Raw genomic sequence first — 11,002 nt, 5'->3', positions numbered from 1 at the left:
AATTTCCCCCAGGAGAAAAATTGTCTCTTAGTGAGACCATGCGGGGGCTGTTTGACGAGGCAGAGGCTGTTTTTTTTCTTTTGGGATAGGCAATGTGTTGAGGACAAGGGGAGACCATGCAGCCAGGTGATAAGAAAGCAGAGGGGACCTCAAGGGTGAAAGGTGTGAGCAACTTCTCAAAGGTCTGATGACTTGCCCAACTATAACTATTTTATCAGCTAATGCTGAGCTTCAGCAAAGTTTTCCCCACTGACACATTTATCCAGCCCTCTTGAATTCCTGCTCTGAGAACTGGCAACTTTCACCTTAGGGGTGGAGAAGGATCCAGAAGAACATGAAGAGGCGGCAGAACCAACAACTTATTTGCTGAGGGCCTGTGACCCAGCCACCCTCCCACTGCTAAGCGCCCACAGGGCAGGGAGGACAAAAACCTCTGGGATTTGCCATCCAGTGTGTCAGTGACCAAGGATTCATTATTACTGATATCAAACCTGCTCAGTGGGAATTATGTCCCAATATTGTGGTAACTTCCATCACGACAGAGATACTGAGACCTCTCTTACTCAGCATGTTGTCTTTAGCCTTTCATTTGCCATGTTGGAAAGTGTCCAGTTAGGAATGATGTGGGAGGAACACTGGGAACTCCCTGGCAGGACCTCCAGATAAAGGGAAGCCAGCTGAGCTCAGAGGGAAGCAAAAGATAATCCAGCATTGCAACTGTTGAGCTCCAGGTGTGACCTCTACCCGGCTCTACCTATCTGTGGAAAGTTGGTGGTCAGCCCTTGGTGTCTTCTGCTGTGGGAACTGTGGGGTCACAGCTGGATGGGACATCCCGCGGGGCAGTTTGGTGGATGCTTGCCTACTGCACAGCCCGAAATGCCCTGCCCATCCCTGTCCTCTGAGTATGCCCTGCCACCGCCCACTGTTCCCCTTCTTCTTGGAAAGCAAATACCTCGTTGTAGGAGCAGGGCAGGGGAGATGACGGCTTTATTGCTTGAAACTATAACTACTGCATCCTGCTTCATGTAGTAAAAACTGGTTTGCCCTTTTCCAGAACTGCTTCGTATACTTTTGGGTTCACAGCAGTTCAGCCTCATCAGGTCAAAGGCAGCAGAGTGCTTACGTGCACAATTGTTTCATAGTGGGAGCACAAGGAGAAATTAAAGGGGATGGATGGACAGCCGCTCGAGATCAATACAAACTGTGCTGTCGAGTGGGGAAGACTGCAAGGAGGGAATGAAGGTCGCATGGGACAGAGAGACTGGAAGGCTCATGTACTGGGGGAAATGATGTTACAGCGTACAGGAAGAGAGTGGTAGGACCACTTGTACTCCAGACCTCCAGTTTACAAGTGTGTTGCAATACAGGTGATACTGGTCTTGTGGATAGTGGCTGACATGGGAAAACACCCAGCAAATTATCAGAACTTGCAGGCTTGGGCTAGACTGGCGTATGAATATGGATGTTTCTGGTGTGGTTATCTCAGTGCTATGGTCATGAATATGAACCTGAGTGCATGTCTGAGTATTGCTGATGGCACACGCACGCTGACATTGCCTTGGTATCATTTAATGCCACCACACACATCATATTCTGATTCTAATTAGTGAGTTCTAATTCAGATCTAAACCAAAAACCCTGCCAAGAGAAATTTTATTTACATGGTCTTTCTGCTCATTATCTTTTTAACGCCAAAACCCACTGGATTCTGCCCAACCCCTTTGAAATAAAAAAATGCAAAGATTTTTCTGTTTCATCAGTGCATTATTGGGTGTCCAGGATCCACACAAGTTTCAGCTTTAAAGACGTGGAAGAATGTCTTCCTGACATTTCCAGAGTACATTATTCACTGTTGCACCAGACATACAAGTGGTAACGTGGCAGTGAAGTGTTCTGGTTCTGTTCCCAGCAGTGACAGTACTCTTAAGCAATCCACTCAGAACTATTCTCCTGATCCAGTTCTCCCACCTGGACAGTGTGTTGATAAGCCAGGGGGCTGTGATGATGAATTGACTCCCTTCGTAGGTTTCCCCGTGGAACCAAGTCATTGCATGACAGATTCCTGAGGCTGTGAAAAAGCCTGTAATCTCATAAAACAGGGCCAACATCTCTGACAAATGGCCAGATCCTGCTGTCCTGCTCTGACAGCAGCAAGCGAAAACAAATGCGGAGGCTAATGCCTGGAAGAGTGTGTTACCCTGGGTATGGTGGAGTGCTCTTGCTCTTTTCCTGCTGGGACTGGAATGGTGCCAAGCTGACGGGACCTTGCTGCCTGGTTCAGCAGCTTCAAAGCCTGCTGGTATTTCATTTGAGTCATCTTGGTGAAGAAGTTGATAAGGCTGAGCCAAGACTCAGTGCAATGTTAGTGTCTCTGTATCTGCCGGGGGGTGCAGAACTCTCCAGGGCACTGTCACTAGGAGCCCACCTGGGCATGAGTCAGGGCTGGAGCTTCTGCTCTCCTTCCTGCTGCGCACAAACATGCCTTGCTGTGTATTGGCTCCTTTTGGAAAAGCTTAGTAGAAGAGGTGATGCCAACAGGAATCAGCTGAAGAATAGACTTGATACAGTAAATGGTGTGAGGATGTTCCAAGTCCCCTATCCCAAAGCTTTCCAAACTTCCTCAAGTCCCTCCATGATGTTTCATGATTCAAGGCCAGGTCTAACACGCATTTCTGACCCTCCAAAGATGTGGGAGCCCAAGCACGCTCTGAGAAAGCCACTGGGGATCCTGCCAAAGGAACCCTACGTGGCACGTGCAGACTTGCCAGGAGCAGAGGCACTGCACAGATACCTTGCAGCAATCCAGCAGCAGTGGAGCATGGAGCCAGGACCTCTATCAACTGAAGAGCAAGCTGCAGTAGTACAGGTGTATGTGATTGGAAGCTTTCTTTCAGGGATGGGCAAAATTTGGACATACATCTTGGAGTCAGTGTCAGATTTTTAATGCAAACACTGGGAAACGCTCTGGAGCAGGACAACTTTCTGCAATTGTTTTGGTGCCCAGTTTTGAGAACGAATTTCTCATTCCCAGTCCTGGACCTGCCTTGTGGCGCATTGTCCTCATAGACAAACATGTTTGAGCTGAACTCATTGAGCGTTCAGGAGCAGCTAGACTGGGATTTATTAGGATTTTTGCAGAGAACAGAACAGACCAAGAAGCAGCCTGACCCATCACTGCCTCCTCTCAGCTGCTTATAAAAGTGCTGTTTCTGAAGGCCAAGATGCCCACAGGCTCTGGCTGACCACCCATGCAATAAAAAGTCAGAATAACCTCAGCTGGGCTCTTCAGTGTGCTACAATACCTTGCCAGTGCAAAGAAACTCCTTAAAAATTAAGGGATTGTAATTTGCTCTCTTTTCCCTTCTTTTTAACTCTCAAAACTAATAAACCTTGACAAGCTCTAGCTATAAAACAGTTTTATTTCAAGCCTGCCCAGCAGCTCTCAAATCCTGAGTATTCCTTGCAGCTGGCTCGTGCCGTTGGGGTGTGTGGCACTGCTGGGGTTTGCAAAGCTGCCATCCTCTGGGGAGGAGCTGGGACCATCGCCAGATCGGGAAGGTGGCTAAACATGGACCTCTGAATAGACTTGGCTATTCAGTGCCAGCAGCGTAAAGGCAAAGCTTCTTGGAAAATCCCACTCCCAAAGCGAAATGTGGTATGCAGCATGTGAAGGTCCGCTACCTGGCTGATTCACATTTAAGGACTTTTTAAGACAATTCAGTGGTCCCTGTCTGAACAAGTCAATGTATGTGTGCAAAACACCACTAAAGCTTTTGAGGTGTATCGCTGTGCCTAAATAGTGCTCTGATTTTCGTGGAAATTCCTTTTTTTTACAGCAAGAAACGTGTTTTGTGCTGTGATAAATGTAGCAGGAATAGAGCTATGACTTTTCTTTTTAGCAAAGCGTTAGTTAAAAGAGATACAGGGAAGCTGGAAGAGCAACAGCTTCCAAGGGGCTCATGTAAAAAGCTGGATGGGGTCATTTCCACCAGTCGCTTCCAAATTTCCCTGTGATTCCCCAAAGTTCTTCCAACACAAACAAAACCCTGTTTGCTGAGGCTTTCCCAATCCTCCCTCTGACACCAGAACTCTCTTTAGTGAAGACAAATTCCCCGAAGCTGTTTGCAGCAACTGCTGCCTAATGACTATCATGCTGCCGGTTCCTTATAGATTACTTCAAGATGCTGAGAGATCCTGCCTGTCTAATCCAATTGGCTTCACTTTGGATGCCTATGAGAGATGAAGTTGAACAAAATAAATGTAAACCAAAGCAAACCTCTGATGCACACTGCTGAGGAATACTGCTTGTCATGTAAAGGTCAACTGCTGTCAGACCGCTGCTAAATTACAACGGTTTATTTCTCCTCCAGTCTGGGAAAAAAATTGAAATTACGGCGCAGACCTGCAGTTGGAAGAGATGTGGATTTGACGCGGGGCTGGAGCGGTCTGTAGCTTCCCCACTGTCGATGGGTGTTCTGGTCCATGTGGCTGGGGCAGCCCACCCCCACCTCTGTGGTGGGAGAAAACCTTTAAGGGCACGCACAGAGCATCTGGGAAACCGGACTTGGAGGTTCTGCTCTGCTACGGATTTCTTGCACGACCCTGAGCACTTAACCTTTCCATATGTCATCTTCCTTTGAATTAAAAAAAAAGAGTATTGATACTGTTCTTCTGCTTCTGCAGGGAGCAGTGAGGACAAGTACCTTAAGATGTGGCTTCTTTGCTTTGGCCCACAGGGCATTTTGAGTCCTGTGGATAGACATCATTTCAAATTCACATCTCAAACGTCTGACACGGTGCCAAGCAAAGAGATAGAGCTTTGTTTTTGCTACAGAGAGGTCACCACAAAATTATGTATCATTCTGAATTGTGCCAGAAATTCTCTTTAGCCCGATTTCTGCAGCAAAGGGCTCTGTTTACGTCAGCATGTGCAAACTTTAAAGAATCTTCAGACTTTCTGCACCAGGCTGGGAAGCTTGCAACAAAATCCCAGGATGAGGCTAATATTGTCCAGTGTCCTGGCCAAATGTACTGTACAAACCCCACAGTTTTCTGCACGTTCAAACCATATCCAGACTAGTTTAAAATGTTCAAGCTCTAGGAGACATGGAAACAGGCACTGTACTAGGGGTGATCTCCTACAACATCAGTGGGACATCCATTCTGCACAAGGATGCATCATCATGTATTCCCAGATGTCACCACCAAATAACAGAGGGGAAAACCTGCAGAAGCTCCTTGTTTGTCTCTGGTTTCAGTCTTAATAACTCTCTTGCAGCTGCTGTCATAACCACTGATCCTTGTTCTCACCTTTCCTTAGTCTGGAAGGGGAAAAGCAGAAATAAGATATATGAAGGTCCTTGACACTGAAGGGACACTGTAATTTATTTTCTTGTAATCCAGATAGTTACAAGGTCTTATCTTGCTATTCTTCTAATTTGCCTTCATTTGGGGGGGATGGGGGGACGGGGACGAGGATCCAAGAAAAATCCAGAAAGTACCTCTCAACAGAAACAATATTCTCTGAAGGCACTTGAGGAAGGATGTCAAGGAGGCATTCATATAGCTGAACGGATTTTTACCTCCAGAGACACTACGAAAACTTACTTTATGTGCAATGCATACCTGAAACAGGAAGAAACAGTCTTGTTTCTGTGCTTTGTTCGCAAAGCTGTTTCCATCTCCTTAAATATGGGCTTTGGACAGAGGAGCTCAGCACCAATAATCTTGATCTACATGTCAGCCAGATACAGTTTATCATCATAACCAGGCATCAGTAATGCCTTCTTAATCTTGCCTTTACATGGAAAACAAACCTATTCTTGCCATATAGAATAGACCTTATCTTAGTGTTCCAGTTTAACCTTCCTCTCATTTCTGTCTGAAGTAGGAAGTACCCAATTTTTATGGATTTACCTTTCAGATTATGAAATATTGCTCCTGGCACTCCGTTCAGTTTTGCTTTTCTTGCTGCAAACAAGAAGTGATATCATCCCCACCATAACTGAGTTTTTTCTTTTATGTTGAGTGCTTTGCCTTTTTCAGGAACAGTAGAAGTGTATCTGAAAGGTCCTTCCCTTGCGTTTTGCAACGCACAGCTGTCCTCATTACCTGTAACCACAGAGTCCAGTTAGCATTTCCACATGCTACTCCAAGTTATAACTGAAATGTTGTAAGATTTAAAATGCAAAAAGCAATTTCTCAGTACACTGCACAGCCACAAACGCATTTCAGCGCTTGCAAATACAAAGTTTCACCGGGTGCAGAATACAGATTTCATGTTGTTTTCTTATTAAAACCGTTTTGGACTGTGGACCTTAATACCCTATATGGTCAGATATGAAGACAATTCACTACTAGGAGCACTGCCAGCTGATGTCCTAATTGTTCCTCTGTTGCAGTGTATTTCATCCCTTGAAGATGGAGTACAGTATGGAAATCCAAAAGGATGAGTTGAATTTCAGTCCCCCTACCCTGAGAATGTTGGGAGTTTCAAATCCAGCTCGGAATTATACTGAGTGTATATATATACTGAGTGTATATATATATATACTGAGTGTATATATAAGCTCCAATGTTATGTGGGATTTGATGAATATTCCTAGGAGACTAACTAGAAGGCATCTTTTCATACTGAATCACAAGTAGCTGTAGTAGGATTCAACATGGATAACCTTTACCAAGGCAGAGAGAACACAAGGTTCATCCATATGAAATACCAAGAACATGACCTGTGGAACAGGCAAACAGAACCTTGAATAGCTTATAATTTTAGGTGTTGACTGAGCACCAACAAATTAATCTGATTGTTAGACAACCCTGGTTTGTCAACATTGCAAAAATTCCCTCTGCTTGTAGATTCTTCTTTCCCCTCATTCCACCTTTTCCTCTGCCTGCATCTGCTTTGGTTTCAAGCACTGAAGAAGAGTCAGATCACAGCTGAGATGGGGGCACCAGCAAAGGACCTCCGTGTTGCCAGCATGGAGGCCCTGCTGCTGCTCTAACTGCCCACTGCATCTTGGACGTCCCCAAACACATGGTCTGCGGTTTGTTTGCATCATGTCTGTGGTAGCTCTGAATCAAGCTGCCTCCTCCAGAGGAGCTTCTGTCCATCACAGAGCATTAGGGAGAGAAGCCAGAGGCAAACATCATTTTTAAAACAAGTCATCAGGCACAAGTTTTCACACTGTAGGTCCAGATTATGCACAGGCATGTGTGTACTCCTCCAGCATGTCCAGAGCCTGCCTGGTGAACACCAGTGCATGGCTGGTGAGCTCCCAGAGTTCTGGCTTGCATCCATGCAGTGTTATATGTGTCCTCCATGGTGACATGTGTCTTCAGTACACTGGGTGCCTGCTCTGGCTTGTGTGCGTTTAGAGGCAGAGACAAATGACAGAGCCTGTGACAGCGTGGAGGAAAATAAATGAACCTTCAATCTGAGTGGAAGAACACCCCCAAACACACGCACACACACAAAATAAAACCAAACCAAAACCTGCTTCCATCTTGAAAATAGGTGAAAACTTTTCTTCAGCAGCTCTTCAGTTGTTTTGCTCTTTCTTTGTCTACTCCGCTAGTATGTTTTAAAGTTAATTGCAATATTCTATAGCCTGTTGACAGCATGTCAGCAAGACTCTAGAAGGGACTCCACAGAGGATCTCTGGTCCATACTAAGGCCAATTTTACAAACATTCCCTTCTCTCCTGAAGCACTGCAGAGATAGTAAAAGATCTTTCCTCCCTGTGCTGCTACTAGACACAGCGCGTTACAGCTTTACCTCAAATCAGCAGTTCTGAGTCATCTCCATGCACAGAGGTTTTCCTTGTTGGATTGAGGAGGTTCATTACTGTACACAGCAGCTACTCTGGTCCAGCCACCCAGGCTGTGGTGCTTAACACCCTCAATCATTTGATTTGCCTCTTCAGATCAAATTACTGGAATTCTACATTAATAAAACTGGCGCTCACCCTTGGGTGGATTCCTTATTTTCCTAAATTTCCTCTCTTTACATACCAGGTCCTGGCTCCTCGGAAAGCCATTATTTCCAATAAAGGCCCTTTAGGGCAACTGACTGCTCTGTTTAGCTCTCCTCTGCTATCCTGAACAGAGCAAAAGGGATTTTTAATCAATATCTCCCAACTATGCTAAGCATGATGCAAAAGGAGGTGCAGGGAGCAGCAACCAGATACTAAGGTGATGCATGTTGATTTGGGAGCAGGCAGATACGTATTTGCTTACATTAAGACATTGAGATGTGAAGTGGATGAGTGAACTGGGAGGCAGCCCCAGTTGTTGGCCTGGGGCTCTCTCCCTTCCTGCTGCCCGTCCTTTTTAGCTGGTTTTTCCTTCATAACCTGATAATGAAACTTGTTTGTATGAGTGAGCGAACAGCACCCCCACATCTCCCCTGCAAGGTGGCAGACAAGCAGCAGATGGAGGAGCTCAGAGGAAAACATTTCTTTCCTGGGGAAAAAGGCTGGGGAGTGAGAATTCAGGAAATCCCTCCAGCAGTACTGCACATTCATAGTAGCCTTCACCAAACCCATCTGGTTTCATCTCTTCCTTAGCCAGCCAAGCCCCATGGTGAAGAGGCTTCAGCACAAGAACAAAGCCATCACATTTGCCTGTCTTTGCCCTTTGCCTCTGTCCTTTCCCTGCTGTACCAGACCTTAGTCCCAGATCATGATGGCATATTTATGAAAGACACTGACCTACTCAATTCAACCCTTGAAAGACCTACAGTGCTCTTGTGCCAAACCACAACTAAAAGCAATCTTTGAAAACACAGATTTAAAAAATCCCTCCCTAATCCTTCTGTCTTGGCAGAACTTAAAAACATGGTTTAATGCGTGAGTAAGTCCTTAGACATTTCCATGCATCCTATTTTTCTCCTACCCACCAGCATGATAACGAGAAATGTGTCTGTTTTGCACTGTGCGCTTTGCCACGGCCTGCCAGGAGCCTGGGGATGGTCCCTGGGTGTCACCCTTGCAGAGACGGTACCTCACATGGTTGTCATCTCCTCTCTTTGGGCCATGAGCTGAAAAGCACTGGTCACAGTGCCACTAAAAGGGCTTTAGCTCCTCCCCTGGCTTTATGAGCTGCTGTGCCAGGTGAAAGTGAGCTTGAGAGAAGTGTCCAAACTCCAGGTTTCCAAGGGTGCTGTCAGACCTTCTGCTGTGCAGAGATGAAGGGTGCTGCCACTGTGCCCTTCTCCCCACGACTGGCTCTTAGTGTCTCTTCACTGTGTGCCAGATGGCTGAAACTAAAGGCCATCCTACCCTGCGAAAGCAGTCTTTGAGAGAAGCACATCAGACTGGTTATCTTCCACTGTCAGCTGCAGCAGCAAAGGGCTGAGCTGCTCTTTCAGTTCTGCAGTTGTCACTAGATGCTTGTCTTCTCTTGTTTTCCCCAGAGAGCCCACCTACAAGCAGAGCAAGCAACCAGCCTTCATTGAACAACTGCACAAACAGGAGCTGTCAGCAACATCTCAGACCATTGAGGAACTCTGGCTGACAATAGGTCTTTAAGAAACCCATGCTTTATAATTTGCAACAGGAGCTATACGCTCATTTTTTCCCCCTTGGGTGAAGGATCCAAAGCAAACAATGCTGTGTTCTTATCAGCAGAAACATTTGTTGGGGAGTGGTCTAAAAGTGACTGACGCAAAGCCCTCTTCGGTAAAGTGCTTTGTCCGATTCCTAGATGAAGTACATTTGCATCCAGTTAAATCCACTGGGCTTTATCAGTGGGTGTATATATAGATGTGAGTAAGAAAACAGTGATGGACACAGTGGTAAAAAAATACCATAAGGCTCCTGCATTCCTTATTCCCAATCAATATGTTACATGCCAGATGGCTAGCTGTATTTGTGCTGTGCTATTAACTGTAATAGCCATATGAAGGGTCCACTTCCCTAGCCAACATCCTAGAAGCAGGAGTGGATATCTACTATCAATTATCCAGGAATAGCAGAGGGAGGAGGCTCCAGAGATGAACAGACCCTTTATAGATTGAAGAACAGATGATTTGGCTCCACTGACAACACAGATAAGAAATTCAGTGGTGGTTCCACTGGTGGGATGGAGGGAACTATAACAGATTCATTAAATACGTGCTATTTCTTTCCAGTCTTGAGGGTGTGAGTTTCTAAGCAAGGTCACAGGTCCCAGTGCACTGCTGGTCGTGGCAGATGGCTACCAGGTATCACAGCTGCTCAGAGCAATAAGGAGTTGGGATTACTGAGCCTTGACCTCAGTCACCTACCATGGCACCATGACTTCTGAAGTCAGAGGCGTTGTTATGTCAAATGGGTGGTTGCATGTGGCCTGCTGCAGGACAAGCCCGCTGCTCCTCAGTCTCGCTCAGCTGCATCGCTAGCAGCCAGACACCGTCATTCGCATCCTCAGACTCTGCAGCTTCACCAGAGCCTTGAGTCCCAGGCAGTTTTATGACATGGGCAAATGGGATGCAGGTGGGAAGGTCCAAGACCACGGCTGCTGCTGTGCTGCCAGGAGGATAATGTCATCCCAGGGCTGAGGGGCTGGTGCCCCCTTGCTTGATATCACTGCTGGGCACAGGTCCCTGGTCTCCAGTGCCTTCCTGGGAGAGGCTGAAGATGCTCTTTCCTTCTCCAGCCTTGCTGAAAATCAGTTCAGCAGGAGTTCAGGGAAAATCCAGAACATGCAAGGAAAACCCTGCCTAGAAGGCAGGTTTTGAGACCACCAGCATTTGACCTGTTCCTCTGCTGCAAAACTGATGGGAGTGGTGCCTCTCAGCCCTTTTTTCTGCCCCAGCCCCATGGCTTTCCCAGCAGCCTGGCTGTGTTAGCCTGTGCACTGACACCAGCTTTGAAGTCACCGTCAGTGGCATAGGAGCAGAAAGCTGGGGATTAACAGGAGCATTTCTTGTGAAGGGGATAATCACGTGCACAGCGCACAGATCGGATAGCCCTCCTGCAAGCCAGAGCTACTAATGAGATGTTTCCCCTGTGGTTGTTGA

The sequence above is a fragment of the Falco punctatus genome (assembly GCF_963210335.1).
Source record: "Falco punctatus genome assembly, chromosome: 8".
Taxonomy (NCBI): domain Eukaryota; kingdom Metazoa; phylum Chordata; class Aves; order Falconiformes; family Falconidae; genus Falco; species Falco punctatus.
The sequence above is the reverse complement of the archived record's forward strand: the minus strand, read 5'-3'. Positions refer to the sequence as shown.